This window comes from Cucurbita maxima, unplaced genomic scaffold, assembly GCF_002738345.1.
Source record: "Cucurbita maxima cultivar Rimu unplaced genomic scaffold, Cmax_1.0 Cma_Scf00073, whole genome shotgun sequence".
Classification (NCBI taxonomy): domain Eukaryota; kingdom Viridiplantae; phylum Streptophyta; class Magnoliopsida; order Cucurbitales; family Cucurbitaceae; genus Cucurbita; species Cucurbita maxima.
The window spans coordinates 431,239-458,386 of NW_019272089.1; the positions used below are offsets into that span (position 1 = coordinate 431,239).

At 34.1% G+C, this 27,148-nt stretch overlaps 1 pseudogene; it reads left to right on the forward strand.

The window, feature by feature from the left end:
* Positions 1-12,713: 12,713 nt before the first annotated feature.
* Positions 12,714-25,577, forward strand: LOC111472455 (annotated as a pseudogene).
* Positions 25,578-27,148: the final 1,571 nt, after the last annotated feature.

Genomic DNA, 27,148 nt, shown 5'->3' on the forward strand with positions numbered 1-27,148 from the left:
AGTATAAAAATACTCACCACTCCCTTTGTTATCACATAACTCTTGAATGACCCTAATTATATACAGTAGATGCATAAAAAAAATAAAAAAAAAAGGAAAAAAGAAAAGCTCATACGGGGGGCTGGACTAGTTTCGGAGGTGCTACACTAACTTGTAATAAGACCAAAATCAAACCGATCTAGATTGAACGATTGCTCCTACCTATTTATTATTATTATCTTTTATTTTACTCTAAATTTGAACCCCATAAATAGGTCTTTTAAGACACTCAATACCATTAACTGAATTCCATTAATAACAAAAACACGGAACCTTCCTGTTTATAATTCATAAATCCACAGGAAAAAAAATATGCTCCGGTTTCACACACTATTTAAGAGATAGAGAATAACATAAGCTTTCGCATTTCAATTTGAAATGCATTATTATAAGAAAATAAGAAAGAACAATCATATTCTATCTATAGAACAATGGAATCATTCTCTCATTAGCTAGAGAGGGATTTGGTTTATGATTAGATCATAAGCAATTTGTTCATTAGAGAACGAGTGAACTTAAAGGTAAGGTGAAACATGTAATTACAATGGTAAAATGGACTTTTGACCGAGTTGTAATTATGAACAATTTTGTGGATCCATAAAATCCATATCCCATAAAATCCATAAAAAATGGAGTTTATAATTTATGGGTCTATAAGATTGTACTTTTTCATAGTAATACTTAAAGTTCCATTAAATTGAAATAAAAATTTGAACCATTAAAATTAATATTTAATATATTAGATTCATTACGGAGTGCTCAAATTAATATTTAATATATTAAATAAATAGAAAAAAATATATTTAATTTAAAAGGTTTAAATTAACATTTAATATATTATTTAGGTTAAATATAAATATATATATATATAATAATGTGAAGGATTCAAATTAATATTTAATATCTTAAATATATTAAAAGAGAAAAATATTATATTTGATACGTGAATAAAAATATATTTGAAGTTTGAATAAGAAGGCTTAGATGCAGGTGTCACACTACACCACTTGAAAAGTATAAAGTCTTGGGTGTGGTGTTCAGACTATGCAGCTTAAACAAAAAGTCTTAGGCGCCATAGGTTTTCAGAATATATCGTAGGGAGCGCATGAAGCCCTTCAGACTATATCGCTTAGAACGCATGAAGAATTGGATATAGGTTGTCAGGTTCATGTCTTGTACCGTAAATCCTATAGGGAGTGTCTTTGGGAACCGAACAAGAATAGAACAAAGCTAAAGTTAAGAGCCAAAAATAAGAACTAAGTACATGAACGAAGATCCAAGTTCTCAACCCAGAACTTAAAACTTCAAAGCTAAGACTCTTCTGACATAAATAAGTTAAAAACGCAAAACCCAATACAATCGTCTTTGGACAAGACCATGATAAGAACTCAAAACTCAAGAGCCTAAGTTCTCAGGTTAAGTACAAGAACATGACAAGAAAGAGTGTGGTACCTATCAAACCCTAAAGACACGGTTAAGAGCCTACAAATAGTCTATCCGATCTCCCAATTTAATTTTTTTTGCATTACTCCCCCTTCCCCTCTCTTTTTCCATTTCATCTCTCATTATTGAATAGTGGAAGTAATTTTAAAAGAGAAAGTAATAATCACTTGACTATTTCACACATGGAAACAATGAAGTAATAACCATTTAGTTTTTCAAAGAAGGTAAGAAAACAAGAAAGTCTTCAAAATTAAATAATCATCCAAACCGTGGCATACGAATAAGAAAGAACAAATTAGATTTAAGCTTAAAGCTCCGTATTCAATACAATTATAAATTGTTTGTCACAATTTTAATTTAATTTAAATGAAGTTATTCAATCCATTCATTGATTTTGGACCTAACATAAATGAATGCTAATAACCTCCTCCTAATATATATAATATGTATATATACACACACAGATGAACACAACTCTAGGTGAGAAATACTTGCACTCTTTATTAACACAAATCGAAAAGAGATTATAAGTCACTCCTAGAGTGCACTCTATGCTTTGTATTTCTTGGGATGAAAACCTAAGTAGGATGAAGAGGAATTTACAGAGAGGCTACAAAATTTATTCCTCAAATTTCTCAAACCCATTTTCCTAAAATATTTAAATATTTTTTCTAAAATATTTAGATTCTTAAAATACGTGAATCATTTTACTAAAATAAATATAGTGCTTGTACAATTATTGAGCTTGACCATATTGGGTTAGTGATGAGGTAGTCTGAAGGCATTCATACAGAGGTAGTCTCAAGGCTTTTAGCAATGTGAGGGCATTGTAGGACTTAGGTCGATTAGGGTAGTGCGTGCCCATACATGGTCAAGGGTTTCCTAAACAAGATCACTTGAATGTAATCCTGTTGTTAAGAGGGGAGAGCGAGACCGCATAGATTAACCCTATAGCAATTACGGGGTCGCTTTCCCCCAATCTTAGGTGTTACTTTCCCTCAACCTTAGGTGACTTTATGTTCTTATGAGAGGATGGTTAGGAAATCTTCCATGGATGATTTTTTGATATAGTAGACAACACGTTGTCCTAGTAGCATTTTAAGAGGCAGCGCCTCCATCCAAGATGTTAGACTCCCATTGCGTAGGTAAGAAAGCTATCCAAGTCAAGAATATAAAGGTCGCAAAGATGCTCAGATAGCATAAGAGACTGCTCGGAATTCCTAGAGTCAAAGTAAAGCTCATGGTTACCTACTAAGTTATAGATTCGATGAGAACCTACAAGTAAACTACTTACTAATACTCACCCATTTTTCATATCTTTTTCAGGTATTTGCGGGCTACTTGTCGACGTGGGGGAGCATTCAGAAGCAGCATGGTCATATAGAGGGTTGTTTTAGAGTGTCAGTTCGTGTAACGACCCTAGATTTCTACTAACCTAAAGCCACTACCATTATCATAACCTATGCTCTTATGTGAAATTAAACATTTAAAACTTTATCATAAAACACTCATTGATTTATATGTTCAAAAGAACTTTAAAACAACATAAGGAAATATCGAATAAAACAACTACAACATTAAAAGTAAAAACACCCTATAGTAATCTAAGTCTAAAAAAATGAAATACCACTATATTATGCACATGTTATGGTCTTTACTTGTGATACGGTCATCAACCGTATATGGGTGTCTTGCCTTTACCTGAAATAGAAGTAGCACACGACTGAGTATTTTAAGAAACACTCAGTAAGTGACCCTAGTATTGGGGTCTGGGAATGCAAGCACATACAACTCATGATTAGGGACCTATAGTTAAAACCATCATAGGGGTGGCCTCCAGTCTAGACAAAATTGTAGGTCTAGGTATGTATGACTATCCATTCAATTTTGTCTAGACTGGAGGCCACCCTTATGATGGTTTTAACTATAGGTCCCTAATCATGATCCACCTGTGCGAGCATGGTTCCTTAGGCAGTTCGCACCCCTTTTGACCCATCATAGTCGAGCTAGTTGTCTGTTACGACATCTGAAGGTCAGTAGACTCCCGAGTCATGCGAGGCATGATGATGATCTTCATCATAGTGTACATGTCTATACTCATCATCATAAATGGAGAAGTAACCCGATGTTTATGTACACACAAAATGCATTAGGTCCCTATAGTTTTCATTTTTAAATGATCTTTGTGTCACAACCCTATACATCGTTCACACATTACCCTAGGTAACATGCATGCATTGGCTTTCATATGCTCATCATCATTAACATTAATTAGGGTTGTGTCTTAGAAAGCAATTCATTGTCATAATGCATCATGACATTTAATACCTGCACATCATCTTAATATGAAATAGTATCATATTAAATCATCTCATCATCAGACATCTACATTGTCATGTTATCATACATCATTGCCATCATGTCATCATCATATAACATCATCGTATAATATCATACAACATCACAATACATCATCGTATAATATAGTTTCATCATCATATAACATAGTCACATCATCATATAATATAAAGCATAAATGACAAAGGGCCACAGGGCACGTTTCGTCGTATACAAGGCAAGTTTTTCGATCAAGCCGATAGTAAGACCATTTACTTGGTTAACTTTCGCCAGCATTTTTCCTAAACTCGAGTACGTTTGAATACCATCCCCAAAAGTTACTCAAAATATCATTGAGTTATTTCCTATTAGAACATCCATCCCATTTAAGATTATGACACATGTATAAAGTAGTTGCATTTATTTTCTTAGACTTAGGATAGGATGTTTTAAATTTTAATGTTTATTTATTTCATTTATTATTTCGATGAGTCGTATTAAAGATGTTTTCGAACACGTAAGTCCATGAAAGTGTTTTAAGATAAAGTTTATGTTTTATGACGAAGTTTAAACGCTTATTTCCACACAAAAAGATTACATTATAATGATGGTAACGACTTTAGATAAGTAGAAATTTAGAGACGTTATACAAATTAGATGATGTATCAGCAGACCTCGAAGATCAAGCAAATTAGATTTAAACTTAAAGTTTGTAATAAATAATTATTATAAATAGTTCGTCATAATTTCAATTTAGTTGAAATTTAAATGAAGTTACTCAGCCAGTTCCTCTATTTTGAACCAAACATAAATTAATGCTAAGAAAGTTGCTCATAATTTCCATAAACTAAATTATTAAATTGGGATAGTAATTTAATTAAAGATAATCTAACAAACCACTAATAATCCCGTTTTCTAAAAACTTAAATTTATATATAAGTTTCATCCTTCGTCTATATATTTATGTTTATAATTATATAAATTTTTATAATTAAATTTTATGTTTAATATAACCATAAATTTCTATTTTTTTTTTTTTGAATAAATAAGAGACACATAGGATATAAAGTTGAAATTTTAAGAATTTATTAGACAAAAAATTGAGAATAAAGACTATATTATAGAATTTCATAGGCGAAATGTAACAATCAAGTCTACGGCTAGGTTGAGGTAAATAATGTTTCGTTCCCCTCTCCTAGCATCCTTGGTGGCACTCATTTCTCTCTCCAATCGATGTGAGATTTCTCACGATCCACCTCCTTTATGGTCCAACGTCTTCGATGGCACATTGTCCGATGTTCACCCCCCTTCGAGGCCCAACATCTGATGGCATATTGCCTGGTTGCCACTCCCTTTTGGGGCTTAGCATCCTCACTGGCATACCGCTGTCTCGCTTTGATACCAACTGTAACAACCCAAGCACATTACTAGTAGACATTGTACTTTTTGATTATTCACTTTCAAGTTTCTCTCCAAGGTTTTTATAACGAGTCTGGGGATAGATTTTCACACCCTTATAGAAAATACTTCGTTTATCTCTCCAACCGATGTGAGATCTCACAATCCGCCCTTCTTCGTGGTCCAACATCCTCACTGATAGTCATTTCTCTTTCCAATCGATATGAGATCTCTCACACGAAACTTCTAACCTTATATAAATTCATGTCCTCTTAGCTCTAGGTCGGACTTTGATTAGATGCTGTAGTTTCTCTCTTACATTTATTAGTGTATAGTTGTATTTATTGTGGAACCTCTTGAAAGCTATAAATGAGTTTGATAGCATTGAAAGAGAAGAGAAGAGAACTTTCATATTTAGAGTCATTCGATAATATTCATATTCATGGTTTTTTTCGCTTTTCAATTTTAATTTTTGAGAAATAAAAGCTTTTGGTAATGTTTCAAAGATCATTTACTTACAATTTCATAAACATTTTTTATAGAAAGGTGAAACTTGAACTATGACGATCGAGTCAACGTCTAAAAATAAAAAACGAAAAAATAAAAACATTGATTTGACTCAAGAATGTAATTTTAATTTTTTTTTACAAATGGTGCCAATCTATTCCTTAATATTCTTTGGTAGATTTTGAATGATTTGATGAAAGTTTAATAACATACAAACCTTGAATGGAGGCACGTATTATGGCAGCACGTAATGTTTTGTCTCTACCAAAAAAAGGAGCACGCCTTTTCGTTACAAGATTTCTTAGTTGATACATATCGACCGAATCGTTAACGTGAGCGAACACGATACAATATTCATGTGTTTGTTTTTAATGAGAATTTATATTGCTTATAATAAAGTCAATGACAATATAGTGGAAAATGGAGGAGAAATATTTACCTTTGAGGGAAATATAAGTAAACAACTTCCAAAAGGTTGTTTTAAAAGTTCACGGCCCTCAGTTTTATTGGAAGGTTTTTTAATTATTATTATTTTTTTAATTTTATTAAAAATTTGTTGGAAAAAAAAGATCAAATATAAATAATTTTGGCAGGTTATGAGAGAAGCTGAGGCTTGCAGATGCATATATTAATGGAGATTTTTCATTAATGGATAAAGAAGGTCTTCTTAACCTTATTTTGGTGAGCTTAATTACTTCCTAATTAAGATGGTTAATGATCCCCTTGTTCAATTTAGGTCACGTTGTGTGAGATCCCACATCGGTTGAGGAGAAAAACGAAAGATTTTATATAAAGGTGTGAGAACCTCTCTCTAGCATAAGTGTATTAAAAATCTTGAGGGGAAATCGAGAGGAAAACCCTAAAATCGACCATTTCTATTAGTAGAAGTGTTTTAAAATATATTCTATTGAACAAAGCAGCTTTGGTCACATTGTGTGGGATCCCACATCGATTTTTTATAAGGGTGTGAAAACTTCTCCCTAACAAATGCCTTTTAAAAATCTTCAGGGGAAGCCTCAAAGGGAAAAGCTCCCAACCCAATCTTGAGGGGAAGCTCGAAAAGGAAAGTCTAAAGAGGACAATATCTGCTAGTAGATACCTTTTAAAATATATTCGATTAAACAAAACAGCTTAAGTCACATTGTGTGTGATCCCACATTGGTTGGGGAGAAAAATGAAAAATTTTTATGTGGAGCTGAAAAATTCTCCCTAACCGAAGCGTTTTACAAATTTGGAAGGAAAACCTTTTACAAATGCATTGGATAACAATTTAGTTTTTTTATTTTTTGTTGATCACAAATTGTACCACTTCGGAGTCATTTACATGCATAAATCTCAGGGTTAACCATTAAAGGCATTTTAGTCATTTCCCTTCCGACTTAACTTATATCCCGAACTTTATTTAGGTTTTAAACTTGATCCCAACATCTTAAAATCTTAGGTTACCTTTCTTAGTTAGTGTTTAGGGCCTTCGTCTTGAGCTTTTGGTACCCAAATTGCTCTAAATTTTCTTTTAGAGGACTCTTGATATGCCTAATTTTAGGAACTATAAATAAATGAATGAGAACCCTCTAGAACCGTTCTAATAATAAGTAGAAAACTCAAAATGCAGCTACCTTTTACTTTTATTGTCGAAGTTTGACCATTGACTTTAGGACTTCATCTTCTTCCTTCGGTGACTGAAAATAATTATTTTTCTTACTATCTACATCTAGTTTTTCCCTTGTACAACTCTATCTAGACCTCAAATCAACTCAAATTCTTCATGAAACTTAAATATAGTACTGTAAGGAGGATGTAAGGAGGAAGTAGTGACTGATTTCATATCTTTTCGTGTAGAGTAGCTCAAGATATAAACCTCGAGCATTTGTTAAAAAACACAATTTTAAACATAGAAAACCCCATAATTTTTTTTTTATTACTGGTTTGGACGATTCAAGTAAGTAATTTCTCATAAATTATGTTTTTCACAAATGTTCGTCTAACCGTTCATACATAAATGATTTACTCAAGAATTGAGGTGATACTTCAAATTATCTATATTTCTTTAATAAAATTGTTTTGACATTTTCGTATTGAATGGTATTATTATTCAATAGTTTTTCATTATTATGATTATAATATTATAAGTTATACATAGAAGAGTGTGAAGCTATTTCTTCATAGGGATGGTTGAAAGTTGCAACATTTCCCGCCCTGGAAAACACAATCTGCAATAAAGCTTATAAATCTTAGTTTATAAATCTTAATTTAAATATTGACTTCAATTATATATTTAGTCTGTTATATAACACTTGCATACGGCAGCTGTATTTAAATTTTTAGACATTAAGATACTATATGGCATTGTCGTTTTTAATATCTACTTTCTTTTATCTAATATTTCTAAGTTTATGACATTATTTTATGAAAATGTTTGTAAATATTTATACCTAAAAAGTTACATCATGCGTACAGTAGCGACTTTAGATCTCGAGAAAACTAGTGTTGTTACAATTCTTAACATTGCATAAAATTATGATTACCTGATAATCTTTAAGGGTTCGTGATTTAAACCCAGCAGCGCAGTAATCACAATAGTATTCCCAAGTTCGTATGAAACCTTGATCGAACCCGAGTTGAAGTATTTTGCTGAAACAAAATATAAATTACATTTTGATTCGAAATCATTTATTATAATAATGGTTTCTTACCTTTGATTGTTCAAAATCATTTATTATAATAATGGTTTCTTACCTTTGATGGTTCAAAAAATTATTTCTCCAACACCTCAATGTTTGATAGTAATGAATTCCAATATTTGTCTAAGTGCTCCATGCGGTACCAGATATGATTTACTCAACGTTAAATTTCGCATGTTTATGAGAAATTCAATATTTTTTGAAAGTCTAAAAAGTAAATCAATCAAATAGGGTCTATTTCTAGGGTTTGCATGTTATTGGTAAATTCAATGAACTCTAACACATTCATTATTTTTCGAAAGTATAAGAAGCAAACCAATGTTTAAAGTTTTGCTAGTATAATATTTCTCGAAATTCATTATTTTCAAGATTTCGTTAGTATAATATTTTCTCTTATTTTTCGGATTATTGATCAAGTTATGTTATGATACTATGACTATGTAATGTTCTATGAGATACTTGAGGAACCATATATTTTAAGAATTAATGATATTCCATTTACATATATGTATGATTTATTGGAAAGTTAATGTCATGAAAAGTATGTAAGAATGATGTGCATCCTAACCATGTATAATGATTTAAAATGCGAGACTTTATGGTATATCATGAGTATGAGATACTTCTCCAATATATTTTTGTATAGACACGTACACCATGATATGATATCCACTTCTTTCTTCCATTAGTTTTCATTAGTGCAAGCGTAAACTAGCTCGTAATGAAGCCTAGGGGAGTACATATAGAGCCCGTCTAGTGGGTTTATGTGTGCATGTAGTAACCTTGTGTAGAGAAGTACCGTGTAACCAACCCGACCCAAAAAAAGAAAGTAGAGTCAAAAGAATAGTTACGAAAAGTGAGTCCCACCATGTAACGCTTAAAACAAATCGGTCAAAGTCAATAGAGGGGCAAAGGGGCATTTTGCCCCTTAGCCCTTAACAGGGGTCTCGGGAGGCCATGAAAGATTACCTGCAACAAAGAAAAAAACAAAGAGAGAGTGCAAGAGGGAATGGAACAAAGAACAAAAAATGTCCTCACACATAGCCTAGGACCCGTTGGAAGTAAACTTAAATGAGAGAGAGAAAAAAAAAGAGAATAGTTATGAATTTTGGTTTTTAAATTGAGTCTAAAGTCATAGGTAATTTAAGAAAGAATGGCTTATAGGTGAGAAAAATCATGGGGTAGTTATGCCAATTTTACCGATAGAAAAACTTACAAAAAGGCTTTACTTATCGTTGTAGAAGAGCACAAGCAAAAGAAGAAAAACAGAAAACTTGTTTGAGTTAAAGTGCAGTGCGTAATAGAAAAAGGCTTTTGAGAATAATTTATTTCCTTGTCTCTCCTCTCTCGACACCCCCTTTAAAGTTTCGTGAGAGTTATCTATGATGGTGTTAATATAACATATGTGGAAGCAATTTGGATCTTAGGCACTTTTAGAACATTAATTATAGTAAATAACTAGCATATTCATAAGTATTAAAACTTAATGAATTTGAATACTAACTTTTTGTAGTTCAAATTCATTTTTCCTCACGAACCGGTTTCGAAGCACCACTAGTGTCTTCTCCACTATCATCCGACCTTAGAACGGGATTGTGGAATCCGGTGAGTGACTAAACTTGGAAGGGATTTAGTATATATGAAGAGAGAGTTTGTGAGAATTTTTTCAAGGTCTTTTTCAAGGAAGAGACCTTCCATGTACCATGATCACTCTATTTAAAGAGTCATGTTTGCATGTTCATGCAAATTTGAGATCACCAAATTTTGACACTCAAAATTCCACTCAAATGTTTGGGATTATGGGGCAAGCATGCATGCTTGAGTTAACCAAATTTTGACACTCAAAATTTCACTCAAACTTGTGGAGTTTATTTGGCAAGCATGCAAGTTTGGTTAAACCAAATTTTGACACCTTAAAATTCTACTAACATGGATTTTTCCATTAAATGAAGTCAACCGTTTGACTTTCTTCATTTTAATTCGACAATTAATTTGAATAATTAATTTCAAATTAAAGTAACATTAAATGATTAATTAAACTATTTAATTATTGTTTAATATTAATTCAAATGTCAATCTCAATCAATACCGACACATAATTGATTAAGATATTTAAATCTTATTTAAATATCTCAAATTCTCTCTTTATGTTTAATTCGTAAATAAAACAAAAATGCAGTTAAATATATCGTATATATGTAGCGCATATTCCCTAATTTGAATTCGAACACTTCGAACCCACTCGTCACACTGTTCTATGGTTTAGTTCGATATGAGCTAGCAGAGGGACCTAATGGACCTATAGATCATGGGCTCCAACGATCCAAGATTAACTGGTTAAACTCATTAACCTTGTTAACCAACATTCGTTAACTACTAGAACACTCCACTATAGCCTAGTAGTTGCACTCCCATCACTATAGATATATTTCTGTCCATTTGATATAACCATGATCAGTAAGTCGATCCTTCACAGATTGTTTGTAACTAGAGCTGGGCCAATTAGCCGTTTTACCCCTGAAGTTACTTCTTGTTCCTTATGTCCCACTGATCCTCTTATAAACAATTGGTTTGTGGTCCAACTAGTAAACCGAATCCCTCTCAGGCCAATGAGTGGGTGGGGCCCCTTGTTCAAGACCTGAAGTCAGTACTTATGGGAACTACCTCTCTTTTATCCCTAAAAGTGGGTAGGAGCGAATTCCATCTTGCACCCCACGTCCCCAGCTATTCACCCAGTCTTACCCCTAAAATGGGAGGCCTATTGAGTCGGCGAACTCGAGCCACTCTCACCTATAAAAATCTAAGGATAATTCCGAATGAACAGAAGTTCATGGTTAGCTCAGGATTAAAATCGAGTTACCTAGGTCATCGAATGAAAAGAAAATCAGTCTCAACACTAAACGACATTATAAAGAGAGAGTGATTCTCTTCATGGTCCGATCTTATGCAATACTCATTGCATAGGACATCCCCACTCACATGTCTCCACATGTACAATTTAGTGATCACATTGTTTATATCATATAAAAAAGTGGGCTGCATCCATAGTGTCCCTAGAATAAGGTACTCAGCCTTATCCTTATACTATAGATCATTTTGACTATATACTTGAACTTGATCCACTTTTATGTCTCTACATATAGTTCAAGTAATCATGAGTGTTCTTAGTTTATTGGATTTAGATTAATGATCGTAAAGTTCACTTTATTCAATAACAATCTTTACTAAATAAACATCAATAATAACTTTATTGAAAATAGAATATGTCTTTGTTTACAAACTATGAGTTTTAGGACATAAAACCCAACAATCTAAATGAGTTAGTTTCAGAGCGAGCGTCTATTTTCTACAAGTTGGTATCGGAGCGCTTTTTAATTTACAAATTGGTATCAGAGCAGGTGGCGAACATGATGGGACAAATGCTGCTACCATGATTGACGAAGATGAACTACGAGAATTGAAGCATCCAAATGAAAGCTCTTCTCGGTTCGCAAGACGCATGGGAGGTGGTCGAAGAAGGTTTCGAAGAACCGAAGGAAATCACGGTTTATACGGCGGCGCAAAACAAGGTGCTAAAAGAATTACGGTCAAAGGATAAGACAGCTTTATACATGTTGTTCCGGGTTGTTGATGAGTCGGGCTTTGAGAAGATTGCAAGGGCAACTACTTCAAAAGAAGCGTGGGACACTCTAGAAAAGGTGTTCAAAGGAACTGACCGAGTCAAGCAGATGGGTCTCCAGACTCTGCGTGGCGAGTTGGAGAGCATGAAGATGAAAGAGTCAGACAATGTATTTGACTATATTACACGTGTGGAAACTGTGGCGTATCAGATAAATAGAAACAGAGAAATGTTACCCGAGACGCGGGTTGTTGAGAAAATCTTGAGGTCATTAACCGACAACTTCGAGAATGTCGTATGTGCCATAGAAGAGTCGAAGGACCTGACGAAGTCCACAGTCGATGAACTTGATGGTTCTCTCGAGGCACACGAGTAATGCAAGAAAAAGAAAGAAGAGTCACTCGATCAAGCGCTTTAGACTAAAGCATCAATAAGGGATGGAAAAGTACTCTATTCACAAAATTTTCGATGTAGAGGTCGTGGAAGTCACGAGAATGGTCGGGGTGGTCAAGGAAACACTTACCAAGAAAACTACCATGAGAAGAGACTATCGAGCTAAGAAAATTGGCGTGGAAGAGGAAGCAGTCGAGGAAAAGGTGGGCCGATCAAGCATTCAATGCTATAAATGTAAAAAATATGGTCATTACGCGAACGATTGTAACTCGAAAATATGTTACAATTGCGGCAGAATGAGGCACATTGCAAAAGCATGTCGAGCCGGAAAAAGAGTGGAAGGAACAACCAACCTAGTCGTGGAAGACGAAATAGATGAAGGTCTTCTTTTGATGGCTCAAGATGAAGAGAACGTCAACAATGACACTCTGTGTTACCTCGACTCAAGGGCAAGCAACCATATGTGCGGTCACGAGCACCTATTCAAAGAAATGCAAAAGATTGAAGATGGTCATGTGTCATTTGGAGATGCGTTGAAGGTTGAGGTAAAAGGTCGAGGTACGATCCACTTCTTGCAAAAGGATGGTGCGATGGGGTCAATCCAAGATGTCTATTATGTACCAGACCTTAAGACCAACATATTGAGTATGGGGTAATTCACAAAGAAAGGTTACTCGATATTCCTAAAGGATCGCCTGCTACACCTGAAGGATAAGAAAGAGCGTTTGGTTACTCGAGTGGAGATAGAAAGAAATCGAATGTACAAATTGAACTTAAGAAGCGTACAAGAAAAGTGTTTGAGAGTTAACGTAGAAGACAAGGCATCACTCTGGCATCTCCGTTTTGGTCACCTATATCATGGCTGCCTAAAGGAGTTAGCGAAGAAGAATATGGTACATTGGATACCAAACATGGAGTTTGAAGGAAAATTTTGTGAAGAATGTGTTTATTAAATAAAAGCTATGGTACTTACATTTAGTTAAGTTTTTTTTTACCTTTTAAATTTCTGAATTCACGCATGCTAAAGAGCCTAAATTTGGCCGGCCATTTTTGGCTAACTTTGGGCTAAGTTTTCCCCCACTCTTTCTATTTTTGTAATTAGGTTTGTTATTTAGAGAATTCAACTGAATGAGAAATAAACATCGAGTCTTCAGCAAATTCTCTCCCTCTCTCTTTTTACTTTCCGCTATTATTTCTTCGAAGAAACTTTATTCGGCCGTTTGTTTTTCATCGACGTTTTGTCAGAAGTCAACAAGTGGTATCAGAACCAGGTTGAAGCGATCAGTGGTATATATTACAGAAGAGTCAATCTTGTCCAACAGACAAGTTGAATAGCTCATGGGGTTAGAACATCAACCTAAAAACACACAGGTCTTAGGTTCGAGTAGAAGAAATGTAAAGCGTGAAAATACACACATCGTGAGGTCCATCTCGGGGCAGGCTCACTCACTCTTCCATTTGGCAAACATGTGAAATCAAAATAACATAAATACCTCATGGACTCCACTCTTTGAGCTTGACCTATGAATCAATTGGTGATTTCTTCTCCTACTTGACATCAATTTATCTCACCAAATTTGAGCAATGCATAATAGTACCTTCTTTTCATCACTAAAATTATGACAGTTGAACACCGACTCCACCATTTTCTCCCATTGAAGGTACTCCTCTGGATCGGTTTTGCCATAAAACTTTCTATCATCATAAGGAACTCGTTGTTGTAAATTATGATACCATCTTCCATGATCTCTCCCTCGCATCAAGCCATGACCAACCACATGTGGATTATCCTCGTGGTGATCAGAATTGTCGCCCTCATATGTATCGGTTGAGGGCGTAGGTAGTGGAATCCTCTGTCGAGCTTGATTTTGAATCTCCAATCTACCTATTTGATCAATCAACTCTTCTATTCCTCGAATTAGTCTTTTCATGGTTCGTTGTTGGGCTTCTCTCAATCGTGCATCAGTAATGTCAGAATTGTTGTCTGGATTTTCCATGCTACAAAAGAAAGGTAAAAGAAAGAAAGAAAGAAAAAAAAAAAACCATTGAAAGAAAGAAAGAATATTGATGTTAAATGTCTTTCTTTTTTTTCTCATGATTATTATATGTAACTCTCATATGTTACTACGTCTAAATTAGTCCTTAATCATTTTCTTTCTTTAATTCGTTTCTTTGTCGTTATTCAGATTGCTTTTTCAATACCCTTGTGTATGTGTTGAGTGTGTTGTCTATTCACTTTGAATTGCACTTAGCTCTATAACATAGCTTGTCTCACATCCCAATTTATTTTTTGGAGTGTGATTTGTGTGTGCTCAATTGTGAGGGTGAGTTTGTAAGGGAGTGACACATTGATTGGAGATTTGAGTGCTAAACACGAGTGAACTACATTTACGAGTGAATACACGTGAGGGAGCGCTTGTGAGGTCCTATTTATGTATGTGTATAATTCATGCTGAAAGGAGAATGAGAGTTGATGAATGTTATCGCCCCATTGACTAGTCACTAAGTATAGACCTAATGTTTCCCCTACGAGTCTAACAGACCACCACGACATACGAACCACCTTAGGAGTATCCTTAGGCTGCTAGTTGGGCGAACGATGTCTATAGCTTTGTGGGGGAATAGGGGTTTCTCATCAAAGTCCAGCTAAACCTTGTCGTTTCACATGGGGAACATGATACCAAAGTCATACAACCCATTAGTTGCAAGGGATAAGGGAGGGGTCATGCCCCCCAATGAGGAGAACTATTATGAACCTGGGAGGAACTCTTAGGGTTTAAATGAAAAAACAAAGAACCATAATAGCCTTGAGTGGTTAAGATTAGAACTAGACATCCTAGAGCCAATAATAAGTCTGTGAGAATCTGTTATACCTAGAATAAGATTAGAGCCTATAAATAAGTGTCTTACTAAGTATAATTTTTATACTCATCCTTGTTACATTTTTCTTTTCAGGTTCATGAAGCATCGAGTCAAGAGAGGGTGTGTTTGTGAGATGTAGGTTGTCATAGAGGAAAGTATGTCCCAGGACGTCAGTCTAGTCTCCTTTTTGTAAACAAACTTTCATATCTTTCGTTGTCAAAATCGGTCACTTTTTGAATCATTGTATTGAAATTTTCTTTAGAAATAAATAGATTTGGTTTGATGAATACTTTTCTTGCATTTACACTGTCGTTTTGAGTCACGACTCGTAGTAAAATATTGGGTCATGCCAAACCATGAATCATGTTGCATGTGATTGCATTTTTTACTCAACAATGGGGTTACTTAATAAGTATTTTTAAATACTCAACCCATGTTAAACATTTCTTCAGGTAAAGACAAAGGTCGTATGCATAGATCATGACATCACTTGAGGAGGTCACGTGTAACGACACTATTTTCTATTAAAAACAAAGTTTCCATTGCATGCATGACATACCTGTTGAGTGCGAAAAAAATCATTTAAATATTTCATAAACGATGTCATAGATTTCTCTTTTCATAAAATCTATTTCAATTAAAAGTATACATCAATAGAAATAGTGGAAAAATAAATATTATTAGAATATACTTTATATAGTTGTAATATTTTTTCCCTTATTTTCAGATTTGGTCAATAATATATTTGATATATTTTATTTTTCGGATTTGGTTGGTAGAATATTTTCTATTATTTTTAGGATTTAGTTTATAGTTTGTATTATATTTAAACGTTGTGAATATTAATAAAAATTGACTTTCGATCCCACCTATATTTATTTGATTTTCAATTACACTTTTGTTTCTCATACTTAACATGGTATCAAAATTTTTCATTCTTAATATGGTATTAGAGCGATGAATATAATAAGGATGAGAATAGTCACACTTGGTAATGACAACTAAATTACTCGTACATGATATAATAGACTGTTTACTATTGCTTGTGCATAATCGTGTTTATACGGAGGATGAGAATTTATGTATCTATGCTCCTCGAGCTTGATGGATGTTACTGTCCCGTTGAGCATGAGTGATTGTATGCATGATTGACACATTAGCTCCCTTGAGAAAATAAGTAGTAGAAACAATTTAAGTCTAGAATGACTGGGACTTAGGATGGAACACTTCCAGTAGACCGAGCATAATAGAATCATGAGAGACAATCCGAGGGTGAGTCCTATAATACTCAAGATTGCCAAAATAACCTAGTGCTCTGCTGACTTCCAGTATAATCATTGCCTTCCATAGGTCGGATCCTTTACACAGGGTAGCCCAACTAAACTCTCTTGCTCAGGTTACACAAAACCTAAACGACCTGTCACCTACCTCAACGGTACCAAACTAGAGCGGAAAAGGGGTGTGGAGACTCCTCGACGTCGCACTCACTGCTACCAACATATGTGGTACCTTTATTATTTTTGGGGTTTCCATGATGATCATCTAGATCTCTAGGGCAGTTTGACAATCTTAATGAAGTTTCACATCTCCGGGTAATGCGATTCTGATGTCCAAGTCTGGATCAGTCTAGAGCATGACTTCTCATGCTCTGTTCATCTCTCACGAATCCATAGCGCTCGTCCTTTAGAGGCATTCCATCTTGGGTCATAGTTTAGTCAAACTATCCCATACACCCTAATCTAATTTCATTCTACTCTTAATCCACTATAGGGAGAATCACACATTCAAACACCTGGAGCTAATGTATATTCAATCATGCAAGCATACAAACAAATACTTAACAGGGTGATAACATCAATCAAGCCTCCGGATTCTAGATTTCACAAAGTCTCATCCTCCAACACACCATGGTATTTGTACTAGTAGTGTAAAATGACACTAAGACAAAAACGATCTAACGCATCCATTTTCGCATACAAAAGCATATAATTGCGCATTTATTCCACATTCCTACGTAAAAGACATACTACACTATTTGCTAGGGTCGAGTTTTCTAGCATGCATGAAAATCTAAGTGATTCCTACAAACATGGTAAGATTAATTATTAAAAATAGAAGAAAAAAAATTATAAAATTTAAAACAAATACAAAAAAAAAAAAAAAAACTTAATTATCAATAAATTAGAAAAGTGTAACCATAGGTCCCAAAATCAAAATTTGGTGGGATATAAGAAAAAGGCTTCTAATTTGTTTTCTTTTTATTGATAATCTTTTTTATTCTTTAAAATCAATAAATAAATTTATAATGATTTAGTAAGGTTCATTTGTGACCTAATAAATTTAAAAGTTAGGACCATTATTTATTCTCTCAACCTTTCTCTCTCATTCCAAATCTTTCTTTTTTTTAACTAACCTTGTTCTAAAAAGTTATATTTATACCAATTGGGTACCGAAAATAATGACCTCAATTTTTCACTAACCTAAAGTTGTTACCATATACATGACGTAATCTCTTATTCAAAAATATTAATTTAAAATATTTTCATAAAACAATGTCATGGACAATGTTTAGAAAAAATCATTAAAGAAACACAAAAGAAAAATTAAATAAAACAAAGAAAATATTAAAAAATGACAACACCCTATGCTAACCTAAGGTCTAAGGATTTAAATACAACTATCATGTACATGTGTCATGCTCTTTATTTGCAAAGCTGTCATTAGCCGTACAGGGGTATCTTTGCCTTTACCTAAAAAATAAAAGTAGCACACTACTTTAGTGAGTATTTTAAGAAATTCTCCGTAAGTGACTCCACTATTGGGGTAAGAGAATGCAAACACGTGCAACTCATGATTGCGGACCTATCATTCAAAATCATTATAGAGGTAGCCTCTAGTCCATACAAATTAGATGTGCAGTACTTCCCTATACACGGCTCACAAGTGTGAGTGTGGCGGTTCATACGCCCCCTAAGCCCATCATAGTCAGGCTAGTTGGTTGTAGTTGGACATCCGAAGGTACAACAAACCCTCGAGTATCATATAAGACATGATCCTCATCATCATCATGATCATAATAGTGTATGCATCCGTACTCATCATCATAAAAATGGGAAGTAAACTGATGTGAATTAACATACAATATGCATGAGGTCCCTATCATTTTCATCTTAAATCATTCCTATGACACAACCCTATACATTCTTCACATATTATGTAATGACCCTAAATTATATTAAAGCAATAATATAATAATAATAAAAATGAGTGACCAACAAAATTTTAAAATATAATAATATAATAATGTAATATAGTAATAATAAAAGTCGATGTAACGGTTAGATTCAAATTTAACTTTGTATAAATAATTTTATTTAAAAATATAATAATAAGAAAAACTCCACCATTTGTCATTTTTTCAAAATTATAAGTCTTTAATTTGTCCATCATTTTGATTGTTTTAGCTCTGATTTGAGTGATTGAAAGTAGTTGAAATCATTATTCTCAGCCCTATACTCTAAACCGTTCAAAATACTGAAAATTGTTAATAATTAAAAGTAGATTTGTTATCATAAAAAATATCAATTAAATGATTAAAATTAATTAAAATAAAATTATAATATTAGCATATCAAATCAAGAATATAATGGAGTGACTGACATTGAAAAGTAATTAGAAGACTTGAATTTGGTAGTTGAACTACCAATTAAGACAATGTATGAATGCCTTATTTTCTTCAATTTGTATTTAATAGCATTTATTAATAGTTTGTATGAATGCCTTATTTTCTTCCATTTGTATTTAATAGCATTTATTAGTTAGAATGACTATTTTAGTCGATTCAATATGCCAAATCATTTTGGGACTTGTCCAAATAGGTAGTTGGAAACATAATATCATGAGATGAAATTCATTTATTTCCATATAAGAATAGTAGATGAGTTGTTCTCTTAAGTATTGATTTCGGAACTTGAGCAATGGCGCCCTACCCTCTCATTGGTCCGAGAGGGACTTGGTTTGTGATTGGATCTTAAACAAATTGATCATTAGAGAACCGATGGTACTTAAGGTGAAAGATGTACTTACAGGGGTAAAACGGACTTTTGATCTAGTCGGAATTATAAACGACTCGTGAAAGATCAAGTTGCTTGTAATAATTATATCAATGGACATAACTTATCCTACAGTGCATAAGAGTGTAACCCTAAATTCATAGTGAAGTGACCTATAGTTAATGGACAGAAATTTTTTAATTAAAGAGTTTAATTAATTAATTTTATATCATTGAAGCTCATAATCTGTAGGTCATAAATACCCTTCATTAGTTCATAGTAACGCTAAAAGGTTCAATTTAGTTGAAAAAATAATGAAAAAGTTAAAATTAATATTTAATATATTATATATATTAAGCATTAGGAAATAGATTTACTTTGAAATGTTCCAATTAAATGGGTAGAGTTTCATACTCTCTTTGTTTTAGTTATAAATAAAAATCAAAACGGTTCCAATACTTGCCTTTTAGTTCATCTCAAGAGCCTTTTGATTTTTATTTTGATTTACCACTTCGTTAGACAAATGTATACCCTTATAGGTTTGGTCGAGGTGCGGACTTTGGGTCAACCAATACGGGCGTGCGGGTACAATGTTGGGCCATGCTATCAGGCCGAACTTGTTTGTGTGATTGGGTCGGGTGTTGGACTCCCTTTCTAGTTTATGTAGTTTTGTTGAACTGTCATTGGGTTACAGACGGGTACCCGAGATTGGATTAGACCTGATGAAACCTTTTTTTTCGCTCGTTTCATGTTGTCTCGATGATAGTTCTCTCTCTTTTACCAGAATTCGCCGACATTGTTTCATGTCATTTTTAAAAGAGAAAAGTGGCGACGGCGAGCGGAGAAATATGAACGAATTGAAATGTTTTATGACTAGAATGGGAAAGCTCATGGAATACGTGACGACAAGAAGAAAAAGGCGAGTAGCAACTAGTTAGAGAGACCCCAGTATACCCAGGAAAAAATTCGTCCATTCATTGGAGTCATTATGTATTTTCATAGCCATATAACCACGGGTGTTGGTGTGCCTATACCTCCACAGATCTGTATGTACATGTGCATACGAAGGTGTATTACGTCGTAGGGGGAGGGGGTGGAGAATTGACGAGACGGAGTCCCCATGGTTGGTAGAGCAAAGGGGAAGGCGTTCGAAAAGTCTAGAGGTTTTCAGGCGGAGAAGAAGGGTCCACCGGGTCTAGGTTTGGAACACCAAAACAAGAACCGAATCCACGATCTTTAACCCAAATGCGCGACCTCTACAACAGTCGCAACTCAGTTGAGAGCTCGGTCTAGCAGACACAGAATAGACAACGTTCGACCCATGACTAGCGCGAAGCCTAGTAACCACAAACCATGCCCTGAAGCCCATATGCAACCTTTTGGCCCAACCGAGTCCAGTACCTTCGGCCACAACTCGCGCGCCGCAGGAACAACTCGAGAGAGCGACCCAAACTCCACACCTTGACCCAGTTCACAACTTGTGCACGCTCTCCATACCTTAGTGACACTGTGTCACGCATGCAAATGTTAACTCCTTCGGCTCACACAACTCGATGGCTCGGCTTGGCTCCGACTTTTTCTCGGTGGCTCTGACGGCACAAAAACAAGTTATTCGGCTCATATTACACTATTTCATACGGATTCCTATGTTTATGACCCCCCGGGGCTGAATGGACGTTGATTAAGGATGTCCTATTTCTAAGTGGTAGTTGATTAAGGCTAGAAATGTGAGTTATTAACGAAAACGAGATGGGCGTTCGAATATGAAACAACTACCAACGGTACTTGGAGCAACTTCAGGGAACAAAATCCAAACATACTCTAGTTTAGGGAGAATGACAGCTACGACCAACCAAGTAAATGACTTTACTATCGATTTGGTTAAAAGTTGATTTTTATATGATGACACATGCTCTGTGGTTCTGCAGAAGCTATATGCTTGATATTTGTGATATGTTATGAAACAATATGATTAGGATATGTTTATGAAACGACTATCTATGATATGATATGACTAGGACATGCTTATGAAATGATATGACTATGAGATGTTTATGAAATAATATGACTATGAGATGTTTGTGAAATGATATGACTATGACATGTTTGTTAAACGATGTGACTATGATATGTTTATGAAACGATATGGCTAGGATACGTTTATGAAATGATAGGACTATGATATGTTTGTGAAACGATATGACTATGAAATGTATATGAAACGATATGGTTATGATATGTTTATGAAATGATAAGTCCATGATATGTCCATAATACAATATAGCTATGAGATGATACGTGAATGTTATGACATGTGTTATGATGTGAGGTACCAATGATATGACAAATGTTATGGTGTAACACGTTTGGTGATATAGTACATGTTGTTATATGTTATGTTCATGATATGATATATATATATGATATGGCATGAGATGACACGATACATGACATGAATGATGCACGATAAAAGGTGTCGACATGTTAATGCTAGGAATGTTAATCATAAGAACTTAAAATCAAGCATGCTTAGGTTTGAGCAATCTATTTTGTGTCACCTTCTGTAAATTTTTCTAGAAACCATGTGAGCGAGAATAAAACAGCCTAAACGAACCCATATTAATTTGTAGGAATAGTATTCCGTTAGGTTGATAACTTAGTCATGTTGTAGGAGATGCAAGTGAAAGTAGAGACCATTAAATATCAGGTGTTGAATCTTGGTACGAATCCTATACGTTCAATATCAAATTATTCTCTTGTTTCGTAAAAACTTTGAAATTCTTATTGAATAATTTATTTGGTTGTATAGAGCAATGAACTTTTTTCTCTCTTCTTGGATGATACAATGGTATACTCATGTGCCATCTTTAAGGTTCGTATAACTAATTTTTATTTATTAAAAATTTGATAATCTATATGATGATGTTTTGTTTTTGCATTGTTTTTTTAGCAAAGAGGGAAGAGGGAGATTTGAGGATTGCATAATTGAGGAAAATCTATGCTCTTATTAAGAAGGTGATTATTATTATTATTACTACCCAACTAAACATATTTTATTAAACTAATCTCACTTAGTTTCTCCTAACATTAATAGGTAAGAATCAACAAAAAAAAAAAAAATAATAATAATAATAATAATAATAAATAAAAAAAAATAATAAAAGCATAAGGTTTTGGATATTGGGTGCAGTTGGGGAACTTTAACTATTGAATTAGTTAAGCAAACTGGATGTCACTGTACCGGCATTACTTTGTCCAAATAACAATTGAAATATGCCCAAAAAAGGGTTCAAGATCTTGGTCTTCCGGTAATATCCCTTTCTTATGGGCCTATTTTACTTCTTTCGATTGTTGTTTGAGTTAGGGTAGTTTCTTTGTTGCTTAACAATCAAGAGTTAAAGCTTATCCTAAAGTAGCATTCTTATTACTTAATAATCAAGTGCTAAATTAGAGTAGCCTCTGTTTCACTTAAAAACTAAGGGCTAACCTAAACATTGCCTGAAGCTTAAAGCTTATGACACACCTTGATCATAATACTTGGTAACATTCACTTTCCTAAAGTGAGCTTAAGTCATATAAAACATCTCGGCCTCCATAAATCTTGGTTAACCATTAGAGGCACTTTAGTCATTTCTCTTAAGCCTTAACTTATACCCTAACTTATTTAGATTCTAAACTTGATCCAAACATCTTGAAGTATTAATAACTCTTCATGTCCTTGTATATAGGCCTTACTTAAAATATTGGATCATTAGGAGGGTATTTGGACCTTGAAATATTTTAAAGGAACGTTAGGGATATTTTGGTCATTTTACTACCTTAAACTTAGTTCGAACCCCAACCGTGATCAATAGTTCTAAAACTTTTATTCTTTCACATTGTAAAATAAGGCTTCATATAAAGTTTCATGATATTAGATCCGTTGGGTAATAAATAAAAGGTAAGTTATTTTAGGGGTATTATAGTCATTTTACACCATTACTTGGTTTCATTACTAATCATTTTGATCCAACCTTCTTGTAGGATCAAATTGAGTTCCTTCTTTGCACTATCGAAATTGGCAAGTACTACTAAATATGATAGGATCCTATCTTTGTGAGTTTTCGAATGAAATAAAGTTATTAATAATAATATGTATATATTATTTGATTAAATTATAGATTTAGTATCTAAACGTGCTGTATAAATTATTTGTTCAATGTCATCGAAACTTTCATACTAAACTTTTAGTTATAATTTATTAGACATAAAAATTAAAAAATTAAACTAAATTTGTAATTTAACATTGGCAGCGAGATGATAGAAGTAGTTGGCCACGAATTCATGGAAGATTTCTTTGGTTCATGTGAATCAGTGTTAGAGGAAAATGGTCTTGTTGTTCTACCGGTTCAATTATTTTTTTTTAAAAACTTTTTGGTGATAATTAATTTTTTTAATTACTCTTTATTTATATTATTATTATTATTTTGCATTAGTTCATATCAATACCACTGTTAGACGAACACGACTCTCCACAATGATATGATATTGTCCATATTGAGCATAAGCTCTCATGACTTTGTTTTGGGCTTCCCCAAAAGATCTCAGAACAATGGAGTTAGTATTCCTCATGATGTGGGACTTTCATCATCGAACACCTCCCCTCGAACAAAGCACGTCTCCCCTTAATCGAGGCTCGACTTCTTTGGAGTTGTTTTGGGCTTCCCCAAAAGATCTCAGAACAATGGAGTTAGTATTCCTCATGATGTGGGACTTTCATCATCGAACACCTCCCCTCGAACAAAGCACGTCTCCCCTTAATCGAGGCTCGACTTCTTTGGAGTTGTTTTGGGCTTCCCCAAAAGATCTCAGAACAATGGAGTTAGTATTCCTCATGATGTGGGACTTTCATCATCGAACACCTCCCCTCGAACAAAGCACGTCTCCCCTTAATCGAGGCTCGACTTCTTGACTTTCATCATCGAACACCTCCCCTCGAACAAAGCACGTCTCCCCTTAATCGAGGCTCGACTTCTTTGGAGTCATCATCGAACACCTCCCCTCGAACAAAGCACGTCTCCCCTTAATCGAGGCTCGACTTCTTTGGAGTCTTAGTCATTTTTTACTGCCTTCGTACCTTCGAAAAGGCTCGACTCCTTTTTTCTTTTTGGAGTCCTTTGTTCGACATTCGAGGATTTGTCAATCTATTGGCACGGCTGAGTTTGGGGCATTGCTCTGATACCATATTAGACGAACACGACTCTCCACAATGGTATGATATTGTCCATATTGAGCATAAGCTCTCATGGCTTTGCTTTGGGCTTCCCCAAAAGGCCTCAGACCAATGGAGTTAGTATTCCTCACTTATAAACCTATGATCATTTCCTAAATTAGCCGATGTGGGACTTTCATCATCCAACACAGACGAGTCTTATGAGGAGCATCGGCTAAGTGCTGGTTTTATAAAAGAATATATATTTTCAGGAGGGTGCGTACTGTCATTAAGTAGAATAACAACGACCATGGCTTCTGCATCAAGGCTTTGGTAACTAATTCATTTATGTTCTTCATTTTCAACAATAATTATTAACAAATAATGAAAAAAATCTTTTGGATACATTGTGGAGCACTTGGAAAATATTGGAATTCATTACTATCAAACATTGAGGTGTTGGAGAAATAATTCTTGAACAATCAAAGGTGAGGAAGCATTATTATAATAAATGATTTCGAATCGAAATCTAATTTATATTTTGTTTCAACAAAATACTTGAACTCAGATTCGATCAGGGTTTCATACAAACTTGGGAATACTATTTTGATTACTGTACTGCTGGGTTTAAATCACGAACCCTCAAAGATTACCAAGTATTATATCTATATATATTTAATCATATTTTTATGTAAGATATCAAATTATTGTTAAGAATTATAACAACCCTAGTTTTCTAGGAATCTAAAGTCGCTACTGCATGCATGACGTATGCATAAATATTTATTTAAATTATTTTCATAAAACAATGTCATGAATTTACCGGTTTAGAAAAGGTCTAAGAATTTAAATACAACTGTCTTATTATATGTCATGATTTTTATTTGCAATGTAGTCATGAGTCGTACCTGGGTCAATAATTATATATATCAGATTAAAGTCATCATGTTGGTGTAATTTTTAAAATTAAAGTTATATAAACTTCACTATAGATTGTGTTTTCAAGGGCGGGTAATGTTGCAATTTTCAACAATCCATATGAAGAAATACCTTAACCATTCAACAACTGCTTTGAAGATCTGCCTTCACTTTATTGAATTTCTTTTTCTGATATAATCATAATAGCGATGATAATAATAGACTATTGAATAGTAATATCATCCAAAATAAGGATTAACTAATAATACTCCTAGTACATTTATGTGTTTAATGAATTATGTTTTGAGAGAATATTTGAGAAAACCTATCGTGTATTTTGATGATATTTTAATTTATTCGAAGATTTTGTATGAACATGTGGAGCATGTTAAGTCAGTTTTGATTATACTAAAAAGAAAATAGGAACTTTAGGCTAATTTTAATATGGGTAGTTTTTGCATGGAAAAATTTTGACTTCATAGTTGGAAAAAATGGAGGCAAAGTAGATGAAGAGAAAGTTAAAAGTAATTAGGGATTGTCCAACACCAAAAAAATGCGAGTGGAGTTCAGATTTATAAAAGATTTAGTACATAGCTACCCCATTAAATGACTTAGTGAAAAATAATCTTGTTTTTAAATGGGAAGAAATGCAAGAGAATGCATTCAATGAGCTTAATAAGAAATTAACCAATGCACGGTTACTTGCCTTACCTAACCTTGATAAAACTTTTGAAATTAGATGTGATGCAAATGATTTGGTCATAGGTGTTGTTTTGATGCAAGATGGAAAACTATTAAGTGAAAAATTAAATAGGGCACTATTGAATTATCCTACTCATGAGAAAAATTGTTTGCTTTAGTTCCTAGTTCCTAGGTTGCAATGTGTAAAACTATTTATGAAGTTGTGATCCACTTTTATCTTGAAAACTTGAAGCATGGGTAAGAGTTTTTCTACTTATAGTTCCAAATCTTTCTCCTAAATGTTGAATGGTGAGAGGTAATCTAATTCTAGCCTTATACAAAGAATTTTGTACAAAGATTAGAGACCATAGGAATGCATTTATGTTACTATCAACCAAATTTAATTTCTAAACATTAATAGGAAATGTTGTCTTTTATGTTTTCAACCATGTTATTTTTATAATGTTGATATCATATTTAAAATGAATTTTATTTAAATCCATGGCCGTTTTTAAACCAACTTAATTTCAATAATTTTTCATACATGATAGTAATGATATATGTAGTACGTATTTTATTATAATCCATCCTTTTTAGGGCCCAGCTTCCTCGATGACACTCGTTTCTTCAGAGGAAGCTCGTAAGTGAAAGCCTAAAGAGGACTATCTGCTAGCAGTGGGCTTAGTCCGTTATAAATGGTATCAGAGTCAGACACTGGGTCATGTGCCAACGAGTAAGCTATTCCCTGAAAGGGGTAGACACGAGGCGATATGCCAGTAAGGACGCCGAGCCCCAAAAGGGGGTGGATTTGGCGGGAGTCCCACATTAATTGGAGAAAGGAACGAGTGTCAGCGAGGAAGCTGGCCTGAAGGGGAGTGGATTGTGAGACTACACAATCCCACATTGGTTGGGGAGGAGAACGAAACACCCTTATAAGGGCGTGGAAACCTTTCCCTAGCACTCGTTTTAAAGCCTTGAGAAGAAACCCGTAAGGGAAAGCCCAAAGAGAACAATATCTAGCAGGTCT